This window comes from Xyrauchen texanus, chromosome 36 (assembly GCF_025860055.1).
Source record: "Xyrauchen texanus isolate HMW12.3.18 chromosome 36, RBS_HiC_50CHRs, whole genome shotgun sequence".
Taxonomy (NCBI): Eukaryota; Metazoa; Chordata; class Actinopteri; order Cypriniformes; family Catostomidae; genus Xyrauchen; species Xyrauchen texanus.
In genome coordinates this window covers 1851521-1866878 of record NC_068311.1, presented here as the reverse complement: position 1 = coordinate 1866878, position 15358 = coordinate 1851521, and the positions used below count along the sequence as shown (strand labels likewise).

Sequence of the window (15358 nt, the reverse complement as noted above, 5' to 3'; positions counted from 1 at the left end):
ATACTATGGTAATACCGTGTTTTTTGTGCAACTACCATTATAACACCGCGTTTTAGATATATACTATGGTAATACGGTGTATTTTGGACAAGTACCTTTATAATACCGCGTTTTAGATATATACTATGGTAATACAGTATTTTTTGTGCAACTACCGTTATAACACCGCGTTTTAGATATATACTATGGCAAGTACCATGATAACACCGCGTTTGAGATGTATGCTATGGTAATACGGTGTATTTTGGACATGTACCGTTATAACACCGCGTTTGAGATGTATACTATGGCAAGTACCATGATAACACCGCGTTTGAGATGTATACTATGGTAATACCGTGTTTTTTGGACATGTACCGTGATAATACCGCGTTTGAGATATATACTATGGCAAGTACCGTGATAACACCGCGTTTGAGATGTATACTATGGTAATACCGTGTTTTTTGTGCAAGTACCGTGATAACACCGCGTTTGAGATGTATACTATGGTAATACCGTGTTTTTTGTGCAAGTACCGTGATAACACCGCGTTTGAGATGTATACTATGGTAATACCGTGTTTTTTTGGGCAAGTACCATGATAACACCGCGTTTTAGATATATACTATGGTAATACCTTGTTTTTTGGAAATGTACCGTGATAATACCGCGTTTGAGAGATATACTATGGCAAGTACCGTGATAACACCGCGTTTGAGATGTATACTATGGTAATACCGTGTTTTTTGTGCAACTACCGTTATAACACCGCGTTTTAGATATATACTATGGTAATACCGTGTTTTTTTGACATGTACCGTGATAACACCGCGTTTGAGATGTATACTATGGTAATACCGTGTTTTTTGGACATGTACCATCATAACACCGCGTTTGAGATGTATACTATGGTAATACCGTGTTTTTTGGACATGAACCGTGATAATACCGCGTTTGAGATGTATACTATGGTAATACCGTATTTTTTGGGCAAGTACCATGATAATACAGCGTTTGAGATATATTCTATGGTAATACCGTGTTTTTTGGACATGTACCGTGATAATACCGCGTTTGAGACGTATACTATGGTAATACCGTGTTTTTTTGTGCAACTACCGTTATAACACCGCGTTTTAGATATATACTATGGTAATACGGTGTATTTTGGACAAGTACCGTTATAATACCGCGTTTTAGATACTATGGTAATACCGTGTTTTTTGGACATGTACCGTGATAATACCGCGTTTGAGATACTATGGTAATACCGTGTTTTTTGGACATGTACCGTGATAATACCGCGTTTGAGATACTATGGTAATACCGTGTTTTTTGGACATGTACCGTGATAATACCGCGTTTGAGATACTATGGTAATACCGTGTTTTTTGGGCAAGTACCCTCATAACACCGCGTTTGAGATGTATGCTATGGTAATACCGTGTTTTTTGGACATGTACCGTGATAACACCGCGTTTGAGATACTATGGTAATACCGTGTTTTTTGGACATGTACCGTGATAATACCGCGTTTTAGATATATACTATGGTAATACGGTGTATTTTGGACATGTACCGTTATAACACCGCGTTTGAGATGTATACTATGGCAAGTACCATGATAACACCGCGTTTGAGATGTATACTATGGTAATACCGTGTTTTTTGGACATGTACCGTGATAATACCGCGTTTTAGATATATACTATGGTAATACGGTGTATTTTGGACATGTACCGTTATAACACCGCGTTTGAGATGTGTACTTGCCATAGTATCATGATAACACCGCGTTTGAGATGTATACTATGGTAATACCGTGTTTTTTGGGCAAGTACCCTCATAACACCGCGTTTGAGATGTATGCTATGGTAATACCGTGTTTTTTGGACATGTACCGTGATAACACCGCGTTTGAGATACTATGGTAATACCGTGTTTTTTGGACATGTACCGTGATAATACCGCGTTTTAGATATATACTATGGTAATACGGTGTATTTTGGACATGTACCGTTATAACACCGCGTTTGAGATGTATACTATGGCAAGTACCATGATAACACCGCGTTTGAGATGTATACTATGGTAATACCGTGTTTTTTGGACATGTACCGTGATAATACCGCGTTTGAGATATATACTATGGCAAGTACCGTGATAACACCGCGTTTGAGATGTATACTATGGTAATACCGTGTTTTTTGTGCAAGTACCGTGATAACACCGCGTTTGAGATGTATACTATGGTAATACCGTGTTTTTTGTGCAAGTACCGTGATAACACCGCGTTTGAGATGTATACTATGGTAATACCGTGTTTTTTTGGGCAAGTACCGTGATAACACCGCGTTTTAGATATATACTATGGTAATACCGTGTTTTTTGTGCAACTACCGTTATAACACCGCGTTTGAGATGTATGCTATGGTAATACCGTGTTTTTTGGACATGTACCGTGATAACACCGCGTTTGAGATGTATACTATGGCAAGTACCGTGATAACACCGCGTTCAAATTTTATGTGGTCGCATTTGTGCGAGTGGACGCTTGCGCAACAGAACGCCGTTGTATCAACAGCAGCTGCTGCAGTCCGTAACTTATGTTCAAAATGAACGAGTACATCATGAATCCGTTTTCCAAATCGTGTTTTTGACTTATCCTGAATCACTACGGTACGCCTATAATAAGTGTTTATATTCTGACTATTTTATCCCGGGCTCGGCTTGGCTGCGATGTTGCCCAGTGCCTGCGTGACTCGCCATAGACATTAACGGAGAGAAGTAGCTCCGGCTACAGTGTTCTTCCGCAAGGAACGTGCAGTTTATTTATAAACAACTTACACGTCACGCGCATTGCACACTGATGGTGAAACGCGCCAATTCCGAATTCACAAATTAAAATGAAAAGGTCAACTGCTGAATACTTTAAAAAACAAAGTGTGGAAGTCAAGGATGCTGGTGGAAAGGACCAGCCAACGAGCCAGCACACAGACACAACTGATGACGAGAGCACAGGTGCGGACAGGGAGGAACCGAGTGAGCAAAGGAAAAAGAAAAGGCACAACTTCCAGCAGCAATGGCTTAGACAGTACCCGTGGTTGTGATACGAGGCTAATGCCATGCATTGTTTGTACTGTAAACAGTGTGGCCCATCCATTGCAGGTCATTCTAAATTTGTTACAGGGTCTACGCAATTTAAGATTGAGTCTACAATCTTTTTATTGAGTCTACTGCACAATGAAAGCAAAAAACATAAAACCTGTAGGGACCGGTGTGTCTCACGAAACACCGAGCCCCTTCCTACGTCTTTTCAGTGGTTAGATGAGAGTAGTCGCTCGACAGAGGAAAAGGAAATGATTATAAAATTGAACACTGCTTATAACATAGCAAAAGAGGAACTCCCGTTCACAAAATTCAAATCTGAAATTATACTGATGAAAAAGAACGGGTTGAATGTTAATCCCACTTATGCCAACGACATGGCCTGTGCCCAATTTATAGGAGTGATAGCAGACAATCTGCGAAAAAAGACGGCTGAAAAAATTTCCTCCGGGGGTTGAACAGCTGTGAAGACAGTAAAATTATATATCAAACATTAAAAAACATAAATGTTTTTATAATAGTTTTTTTGATTTGATAGTTAAAAGATTAAAACATTTTGCTAACATGAGGTCTTGTGTCACTGTCAGTCTTTTTACATCAGTGCAAAACTAGGGTATGCAGATTAAGACCACTGTTCATTAGCATGCATTGATTAATCCCATGGCATGTAGCAGAAAAAAAAAGGTGCGACCAAATCATATGCTGGTGCGACCAACTGAGAAAGTTGGTAGCACCAGTGCAACCAGTGGAAAAGTTAGTCTGGAGCCCTGCTACTACATTCGGCCTACCGTCTAACAAGGGTCACATGAATCACTTGAATGTGTGACTATCCTAGTTTCCATCCACTTTTCACGCTATATTATTATCGGAATTTGTCGTCTTCTGCCGGTTTCCATTCAAATGGCCTTTTATGGATAAAAATGCTGTGCGTGATGTCATGCCTAAAAAAGTCTTTGTCGCATACGTTTTGGTTTATTGCAACAGAAATCGGCCCTTATGCCGTTTCAATACAGAAATGTGTGTTTATCGCTAATAGTTTGTGTAAAGAAAAGGCATATATACAGCCGTGGGCAAAAGTATTGTCGGTGACGTACATTTTGTGTTTTGCAAAGTTTGCTGCTTCAGTGTTTCTATGGTAGACTGGAAAACAATGATACACATTTCATGAGTTTTAAAGGCTTTTATTAGTAAAAACATTCAATATATGCAGAGTCATTATTTACATTGTTGACCCTTGTTCTTCATAACCTCTGCAATTCACTCTGGCATGCTGGATATCAGGGTGATTCTCACGAAATCCAGATTTAGAAGGTGTCCAGCATCAGAATTTTTAAAATGCCCTTAAAGCCAATTTTCTTTTTGCACATATAAGATTAAGGTCTGAACTTACTATAACCATTATTTTTAGAAGATTTAAAAAATATTTTCTATGTAATTATTTACATTTTTAGATGAAGTCCATAAAAAATTATCATTACCGCAACATGCCATTACATTAAATATATGGTTAAAAATGTGTATTTTTGGCTAATGTAAAAGTAGACTCTTATTACTTGTGCTCAAAGCTATGTAAAACTCTGGAGAGATTACTTTCTCATATTTATTATTTTTTGTAATTTCCTTATTTTCTCTCATTACCGAAACATACGTGATGATTTACAATTTCTTTTATTTAATTGTTTTACTAAAAGATAACACACATTTGTTATGTAGCAGACCTTAAATAAGTAGTGTTGTATAATATGTATATACATTTTAAAACAAAATATGATTATCTAATTATTACTTAATTTGTAAAAAAGATACATGTTGCGGTAATGAAAATGCCATTTCGGTAATGAGGATCAATGTTTCGGAAATGAGAGTTAGCTCACACATTCACTGTTGACAAAGGGGTTTGATGCCTAACCTTATTTTACATATTTAAAACGCATACAATTTTTAAAAGAATATTTATTTCATAAACAGAGTTTCATTTTCTCATTTATTGTAATCATCACAGTACCATGCCTTGTGTTAACAAGTGTTGTGTATACAAGTTACAATCTTATGCTCATAAAGAATCATGTCATGTAGCCTGCACTGTAGTACTAACAAATATACAACCATTAGTATAAATATTATAATTTGTATTTTTTTTCTCTCATGCTGTCTACTTGTGAGGTCCTGAGTAGTCTTAATTTTACCATTTTCTTTACGTTTCCGATACCTGGAAAAGGAAAAATGAATGAAAGGTGAAATGCTGTAAGCACGGACATAAATACAAACTTTGGACTATGATAAAAATTATTTAATTGTGTTTGTGTGTGCATGCGTATGTGAGTGATGTGTGTGAAAGAGTGTGTGTATGTAAAATGTAGTGTATACTGTACAATTATGTCAGCCTTCACGTTTGCATGTCAGCATCAGTGTGTATGTACATGAGTGTGTGTGTGTGTGTACGCACACACATGGGCATGTCTGTATGTGATGTGTGTGAAAGAGAGTGTGTGTGTATACAATATATACTGTACAATTATGTCAGCCTTCACGTTTTCGTGTGTGTGTGTGTGTACTTATGTTTCTGTGCGTGTGTCTATGTGGGAGTGAGTGCAAGTGTTGGTCAAACCAATGAATCCAAGTTATATTTTTCTAGAGATGCACCGATCGACCGGCCAGGGACCGGAATTAGCCGATTTTCCACATGCTCGGCCGGATCGGTGACCGGCCAGTCAGCCTCACGTCTTTACAATTCCAAGCCGGTCCGTTTTGTTGTCGGCGGCGCAGGCAATAACGTCACAGCCGCACGTAAAAATTTAATTGGCCTGGAAGATCTTCACTGTGAGTGAAGAATACATAAAGTTCGCAATTTGTAATAATTGTAAGGCCAAAGTAAACCGTGGGGGAACCACCACAATACCTTTCGGAACAACAAACCTAATTAGACATTTAAAACACCATCACCCAGCTGAAAATGCCCATTTAAAAAAAAAAAGTGAAAGCGGCTAAAGCTAGCCAGAGCTCAGAGCCAGTCACAAGTCAGCAGCCTCTCTTATCATTCCTTGGTATAAGCAACGAAAAGACCAAAGCAATTACGAGGAAAATTATGGAATTCATGGCCCTGGGTGACCAGCTGTTTGTAGAAAAAATAAGAACTGCTTACCTGGTAGCCATCTTGAGTGTCACAGTCAATTACGTCCCTTCCAACAAAATGTATTGAAAATGTTAGTTCCTTGAGGACTTAAACAATGATTGAAAATTGTTGCGGAGAATGAGAAAATTGGTCTTGGACACATTTATATTCCTTATTATTGTCAATACATTTAACATTGATCACCAAATACCACATGTTTCTTTACTGTAAATGTTTATAGTATAACATGCACTGAAGCTTTTTATTTTTTATATTTTTTAATTATAAATATTTCCATCTCAAAGAACACAAATCCAGTCATGGACACGTTGCGGTAATGAAAAATTTCCCCTTAAATGTGGAAAAAACAACAAAATTGTTTTTATGATGTCATTTGAAATCATGTGCAAAATAGTACATGAAGAGATGTTTATAACTGTATCATTCTTATTTTGATAGCATTTACTTTTATCATCAAAATGTTTCATGACACCTCATATGTCTAATTTCGTGAGAATCACCCATCAGCTTCTGGGCCAAATCCGGACTGAGAGCGACCCATTCTTGCCTTATTAGTGCTCGGAGTTGATCACAATTCGTGGGCTTCTGCTTGTCCACTTGCCTTTTGAGGATTGACCACAGGTTCTCTATGGGATTAAGATCCAGGGAGTTGCCTGGCCACGGATCCAAAATTTTAATGTAATGATCCCCGAGCCACTTCATCATCACTCTTGCCTTGTGACATGGATCATCCGCAAATTGCTCCTGGATCGTTGGGAGTAGTAGGACATTTTGATACCATTCTTCATTCATGGCAGTGTATTTGTGCAGGATTGTGAGCGAGCCCACTCCCTGTGATGAAAAGCAACCCCACATATAGATGGTCTCAGGATGCTTCACTGTTGGCACGACACAGGACTCATGGTGACGTTCACATTTTGTCCCAAACGGTCGGAAGGGGGCTTCATCAGAGAAAATAACTTTGAAACAGTCTTCTGCTGTCCAATCCTTGTACTTCCTGCAGTCTGTCCCAATTTCAGTCTGTCCTTGATGATTGTCTTGGAGTGAAGTGGCTTCTTTGCTGCCCTTCTTGACACCTGGCTATTGTCCAAAAGTCTTCGCCTCACTGTGGGTGCAGATGCCCTCACACAAACCTGCTGCCAATATTGAGCTCTGCACTGGTGGTGACACGCTTCCATAGCTGACTCCTCAGGAGGAGATGGTCCTGGCGCTTACTGGACATTCTGGGACGTCCTGAAGCCTTCTTCACTGCAGTTGAACCTCTCTTCTTGAAGTTCTTGATGATCCGGTAAATGGTTCTTTCAGGTGAGGCCATTTTGATGCAAAGTGATGATTTGGTCACGTCTGTCTTTAGAGATAACCGTTGCTAACGATATAATCCAATCAGAATGATTGAGTGATTTCACCAGACTAGTACTCATTCACATTCCCAGGTGCTGCTGATATGATTAGTGAAATGATGTTGGCTGGTCATTTTGTGCCTGGGCCAAAAAACAGTGAAATTTGGGTTTTTGTTATAAAGTTAATTTATTTTGGCCAATGAAGCTTTTTGCAATTATTTAAAATACGTCTGATGACTCTGCACAATAATCTAGAAACTGTTAATTTGTGTCACTGCCAATACTTTTGGCCACGGCTGTAGGTCTAAATATATATATATATATATATATATATATATATATATATATATTTTTTTTTTTTTAATTTGGTAATTTTATTTTTTTAATTTAATGCTTTTTTCATTTGGTAATTTATTTAATTTAATGCAGAGAATTTGCCGGCATTTTTTCAAAAGTAAACGAAACAATCATTTAATATAATTGGGCTTTATGTTAATGCACTGATGCTTTTCTCCTAGTATTGTGTATTTATTCTTAATTTAAAACATCTTAGAATATACATATAGAAATATATGTTTTATGTTTTGTGGGCTAATTCTGTGACTGCCGTCTATTATTTTGAACGGTATGAAAAAACAACTTTAATAAATAAATTGATGTCTACTGCGATTTAAATTAATCGCATACCGTGGCCATTCATTTGTTCTCCTTGCACTTGTTGATGACCGGTGCATGATACGAGATATTTGTGTTGCACTCCTGGAGTGTCATATTTGCAGTATCGAATCTATATGCCGTTAAGATCAATCCATAATCACGTAATCATTCAATACTGTCGTCATGATTAATACAGGCTAACAATTGGGGTAAATACTGTCATGTGACACCACATTTATTCGTTAATGCCAATTTTCTCAAAAATGTGTTTCCAAACTAGTTTTTCGTGACATTTGATGTATCAACATAGTTTGTGTTAGAAAAATATGATGTCACTTGTGAAATTTTGTCGATAATTTTGCGTTATCTTGATGCGCTAAAACTTCCTTAGTTGGAAACGTAGTTACTGTTAGTCAACAAATCTTGCTTGATGAATCGTAGGCGTTGCTGATCAATCACTGTCTGATCCATTCCATATAGATTTACATTTCGAGCCTGCTTGTCACGGGTCTCAACATGTATGTGTTGATTCTCACCTGGTCAGGTAAAGACTTTAGCCTCTGATAACCCTGTGACAGATACCACAGACAGAAGTGCAACATCTTGAATTTGTGTGTTCTTTTTTTAAGAATGTTCTGAAGTATCGTTTTGTAATGTCAAGTTGTTTTTGTTGTGTTGGACTGTCAAACTTCTAGGTCAAAGTTCATGGTCAAAGAGCCCCTGGATATATACAGCTGTACTGTGTGTGTGTGTTTGTGTGTGTGTGTGAGAGAGAAGCATTAGTCACTCGTGCATGACTGTCGCATTTCTGGAAGCTGTCTCACACTGCAGTTCTGTATCCAATGGCAACACTCCAAAGGTCTCGTATGAATGTGCCGTGTTTAAACTCTCAAAGTGAAAAAAAGACAAAAAGAGTGAGTTTGTGGGAGTTTCAGCACTTGTACTGATGCAAACAGCCTGCGTGTTTGATATATAGTTGTTTTGTATCTTTTAAACACTGGTCTGATATTGTTCTTTGCAGGGTTTAAAATTTTGTACCATCGACGTGGACGTTTTTTTGATAAATTCATTCCAAGACTGTTGTTTACAAAAATAGCTGTCACTCAGCGGCTGGCATCTGCATTGGGAAAATGTTATGGCTGATGTCCGTTTTTCACTTATCACCATCATCAGTCTATTAAGTATATATGGACCCTTTTCGCTTCCTGGTTCGCACTACGTCGCCGCGGTAACGCGCTCAAGTCACGTGATAAGATGCACAGACGCAGAGGCAACTGAGATTTGTCTTCCACCTCCCGGATTGAGTCGCTACACCACCACGAGGACTTACAGCGCATTGGGAATATGGCATTCCAAATTGGGGAGAAAAAATAAATTAATTAATTAAAAATATTGCAAATATAAAATGCGGTTAAATAAGTTCACCTAACTTGGAAATTCTTCGCCACCAGAAGTTCTTCCCATGAAATTGACGATCGCGTGGATTCCCATTGAAATTATTATCTTGCGTGCAGAATTTCGGCGCGCAAAATTAAATGCAACCACGGCTGTAGACGGGCGAATTTGACGTGTCGACCAATAGGAAGTCTCTAGGCTTGGCCGTGACCTCTGTGTGGGTGGTGCTTTGTTCACAGCCACACTGAATATTGAAGGAGATTATTTTAGTGGAGAGTTTCTCTTTGGCTTCACTCTTCCAGAGTATAAAGTGCAACATTAAAAAGAGGCCGCTTGGCAATTTGTTTTTCGTTATTTGGCAGACCCTTTTATCCAAAGCGACTTACAGTGCACTTATTACAGGGACAATCCCCCCGGAGCAACCTGGAGTTAAGTGTCTTACTCAAGGACACAATGGTGGTGACTGTGGGGATCGAACCAGCAACCTTCTGATTACCAGTTATGTGCTTTAGCCTTCTATGCCCGCAGGATTTACCATGCAAAGATAAATGTGACCACGCCTTTAGTGTGAATGCTGTATAGATCCATCATATTGGTAATTGGTTATAACATACATCAGTAATTATTGGCGATCAGTATCATTCAAAATGTTCAATATTGGTGCATCCCTCGACAAAGTTGCACTGAATTCAGAATCACTTGTTACAGATGGAGTGATGAAGTAAATTTGGTTTGCTTGAAAATCGTGTCACCATGTCGACTGCCAATCGGGTTCCCTCTCTTTAACCTCATTTGCATAATACTGCTGAAAATGTATTTGATGATTGGATCGGTTATTGTTATCGATTGGCTCCTAGTGGAGTATAATTACTCTGACTTTATCCAGTGAGATTGTCTGATTGGAAACAAATCAAACTGTGTGATACTTTTCTTGAGTAGTTTGTAGAAAGTTGGACAAAATTGGCAAAAAACTTGAGTATCAACGTGAAACTGCATTCACAACCCATTTAAAACATTTTGGGGGTGAGATTTTATCCATCAGCAATTTAGTTTTCTAGAACAGTAACTTACAAATGATGAACATAACAATCAATAACTTTGTTATTATGCTAACATTACGCAAACCCGCTGGCTTGCTTGGCCTATTCGTTAATGTAAGTGACGTCAGTAGGGCTGGGCGATAAAACGATATCGATATACATCACGATAAAGAATATCCATGATAAGCTTTTGAGGAATTTTCGATATTTATGCGTTTCGCTAAAACACAAGTTCGGCTTTCTCAGGCTGCGTTTCCACTGGGGTGGACGAACTCCGCTCAATGGCGCTCACAGCGCTAGGAGAGAGTCGTTCCGCACCGCTGCCAATCCTACGATCCACCTTGTGAGCGTGACGCGCGGCTTTCATAGGAATGAACTGAAAACGCTCTCAGCTTCGCTCACAACGCGCCAGTGGTAATGTAGGGTCAGGCTGGATGAACTTGCTAATGCTAGCTGCCTTGCTAACGATTAGGCTACGTCGGACACCGGATTGATTCCATCCGCACCGCAAGACTTCGTGACAACGGTTGCGTCCTCTCATCATCACTAGTGAAGAGTGCGACAGAACAACAGTGATGTGGACAACAGTTCTGATCTTGAATATTGTTCTCTAGCACCAAACATGCATCATTTCTGTCCCGCTCCGCACGCGTCGCCTCTTTTCCCTACATGCGTGCAGACATGAAGCGCCGCATGAGTTAACGTTGTTTCAAAAGCACCTTTTAGAGCAAAAAGTTTTTCCCTTCTAAATGTATCTTTATTAATCAGCATGTTACGAGCAGGGACGAAAATTTCCTCAAAATGTTGGGGGGACAATAAACATAACAATTCTCAAGAGCAATTTTTGAAAGAAACACCAAGGGTTTTTTTAGTTGTTGCCCCGTTTGCATATGTATCATTTTAGTGCTTAAACAATTATTTTAAGAATATATAATTATATTATTTACAATACACATATTTTAAGAATATTTTGTTACGGCTTTTGTTGAATATAGTTCACAAAACAAAGCATTATGAACAAATGTTGCCGCCTATTTCAACTACATCAGAGCGTCCACCAGCGTCGAAGGCAGGGCAGCCAGAGCGAATTTTGACGCTCTCGCCGCTTCTGGTGTGAACGCACGGTAAATGTTCTCTCGGGACACCACTGAACCCACATTCAGCATCATTCGACAGTCATGAGGGCTTCTATGTCCCATCTTGGGTATCTGAATCTAAAGACTATTTTGACTAGTTACTAGTTGACTAATCGTGATAAATATCGATATCGAACAATATGAAAAAGATTATCGTGATGATATCGCCCAGCCCTAGCCGGAAGGGAAAGTAATTTCAGATGCAGAGAAGTTATTACATTTTTATAAAAATTTTAAATAATAATTGTGAAGACAAACTTCAGAACTGTGTGCACTGATGAAGTGTTCACAATAAGACCAGGAAGGTGAAGAAAGTTAATGGGGTTGATTTTTATTTTAAATCCTCTTAGACTTTACTCTTTGAAATATTTAATGTTCCTTAAATGTTCTTCATTTTGGCCTCAAAACCTTTTGAACTCCGTCCTTACCCAATGTCTATTTAAGTGTTATGTAATGTCCCTGTGAACTTCATACTTCATAACTCGTCAGGTCTGTCCATACTGTATCCTATATCCAGTACTGTGTGCATGACTTGTGTAGGTTTGTCTCTATATTTGGCTGTTGTAAAGAGAGCTGTGTGGCATGAAGCCCCTTCACGACACGACATGCTGAGCCGTTCCTCTGGTCAATTCACAGCTATAGGCACACTTGAAACCTAAATGAGCCATTATAGGCCACGTCCACACGCCACACTCATCCGTTTTAGTTTGAAAACGTCCTAATGTCATTTATGAACGGTTTCGGTAAGGAAAAACGCCATTTTAGTGTCAAAGCGAGGTGTGAACGTAGCTGGCACAGACGCCAAAAATATATAAATTCAAAATGTTGAACTTCACTAATCGACTTCCCCACCGTCCACTACTTGATGCTAGAAACTTAAGAGACTTTAAGGGTGCGTTCACACTTGGCAGGTTTGGTTCGATTAAAACGCACTCTGGTGCGATTGCGCTGTTCGTGCGGTTCATTTAAACAAGTGTGAACGCTGTCACCCGAACCTTGGCGTGCACCAAACAAGCGGACCGAGACCACCTGAATAGTGGGTCTTGGTCCGCTTCCAAACGAACTCTGGTACGGTTCGATTGATATATGAATGCAACATGGAGCAAAGACGTCTAAACGGACCAAAAACAGGAAGTAATTTGCCTAATACTGACCTCAAGCATACCTGGTTCTTCTCATCATAGGAGCAATGTTGCCCGTAACAGTTCGGGACAGGCGTTGGAACCGCCCATCAGCCATTTTATTTTTTGGTCCGGTTCAAGAGGACCGAATTACAATTGTCAACACCCCCTTAGTGAACTTGATGCTCAGTTTCGTACCCAGAGACCCTGAGAGTGAAAAGTTATCCTGTACTGCAGTGCTTCAACCCGCCTCCCGGCGGGACCACAAAAAGTAAAAAATCGAAATATTAATAATCGCAGTTTTGACCAAGACAATATGGGTGTCGTTTGAAAGCTTAGAAGCTCTACTTTACAATGCATGTAGACATTATGACCAAAACTGAACATGTGCTTTAAAATTGGCAGTAAAGTCAAAAGTGTTCCATTTTAATCATATATAAAACAATATTTGCGCCATACGTATTATTGCAATCAGTAAAAACGTCAATCTCGTCAAATAGTCATGTGTCATATGTTGTTGGAAAGCTCTCAAAGAGTAAAATACAACCATCATATCTGTTTTACTCAGACAAAAATATAGCGAGGGATAGCCGAGTGTATATCTTTAACAATTATGTTGGTGTTGTAGCTGTTTCCTTGTCAGTGGTGGTTAGAATAATGCACCGTTTGAGATGTTTGACTTCCTCAATAGTGCTGTAAGCTGTAAGGAAATCAAGTGGGGCGCGTGTTTTGTGGTCCGCGCCACAATATCGAGAGAAGCCGGATTGAGTTGTGCGTGATCTCTTGTGATCGTGCTCTCCTGAAGCACAAATATCAGGAAGCTCGAGGGAGTCACGTGTAAGGCTGAAACAATTAGTCGACAATAAAAAATATTCATTGTCGAATAGTCGTTTGATCTAGTTTAACGTAACATGGGATCGCATTAAGGTCGCCAGTGGCTGGCGGTGAAGCCGCTAGTGGGTGTTCCCACTACTGGTTGCCTAGTAACGTTTATAAATGACATTCACGGATGTCATTCCATTGCTGTTGACAGCGAATCTCTTTTCTTGCCACTAAAAACAAACATTTTGGAGGGAAAAGACGAAATATAAATGGAATCAGTACATAAAATGCTTTATATCAAAGATCAATGAGAAACAAGGCGTGCTGTTTGCCATAGCGGCTTTTTATCTGTGGCGGAAATGCAAATGCCGGTCTGTCTGGGTCCACAAAATCCCCGCGATCTCAGATACACCTTTCCACGCAGTATTTTTCGTAAAAATGTCCTTGTACGTGGGAAGATACATATCATAGAGCACTGGAAAATTTATAACAGCAAAAATTAGCCCTTCATCCATCAGTCCGTTACTGCAGGAGCTGAGAGAGAGAGAGAGAGAGAGAGAGAGGGATCACGTGAGCTCTCCCGTCTTCTCTACTAATGGCTGTCGCTTCCATAAGTCGCTCTTCATTTGAATAAAGTTGAACTTGTCTCAACTTTGTCGCGTCGCTGGACACGCCCACATCTGGTCGCCAACGATCGCGACAGCTTGTGTCGCCGGAAGTCGCTGTGCTCTCATTGAAAATGAATGGGATGGAGTCGATGTCGCTGGCAGTGTGTAAGCACCTTAACTCTAATGATGGCGCGCAAGAGCAGCACTGCAGTTCACGATTGACTAATGAGAGGAAGAATTACAGATTACAGATGCACTCTAAACTTTCCAAGCAGCTTCAGATGATGTAGATCGCAAAGTATGAGGGAATTATATAAAAATACCAAATAAGTGCATACAGAAGTGCACTCGTTGTGGAATAGGTGGAGTCGGAGCTCTTTAAAGGAATCACTCCAGCGTTACATCTTTAATGCAGTTTAATGTGTTATAACTTTATTAAAGTACAAATAATACAGACGCAGATCATGTAAATAACTACAAACTCCGAAACTGGCATTTCTCTGTACGTCAGCGCCTCTTCAATGAGTTGTGAGTGTTCCGATCTAAGGGGGAGAGATTGAAACTGTGCATAGGCTGATGCACACTGTCCTAGGACGCTCATCTCTCGAGCGCACACGCTTAAAGCAGCTGGACTGTAACGTGATTGCTCGTGACTTACTGAATCATAATATACATGTCACTGTGCCAATTCGCAGCTTTATGAGAGAAATCTCCACGATGTATGTTGTCATATCGCCCAGACCCAAATATATATATGTATGTACACAGGTGTATTACAAACGGTCTTTTTATTAGTATTAGTATTATTAAACTTTTTATTGCTTATTTTGTCTTTTTGTTGTCATTTAATGTCAAGTTTCTCTGTCAGGTTTTGTCAGTAGGTGTTGCGTCTCGATGCAGATGCTCCGGGTGAAATGAATAAGCCTCTGTCAGGACCCCCCTCTGGCCCTCCCCACCCCTCCGTCCCGATACCCGCACCCTCCCCAGGCCTGTCCCAGGTAAAACTAAACCCCCAT

At 39.6% G+C, this 15358-nt stretch overlaps 1 pseudogene; it reads left to right on the top strand.

Moving 5' to 3' along the window:
- Window positions 1-15358, top strand: part of LOC127629651 (eukaryotic translation initiation factor 4 gamma 1-like) — a 59030-nt pseudogene that overhangs the window by 3048 nt on the left and 40624 nt on the right.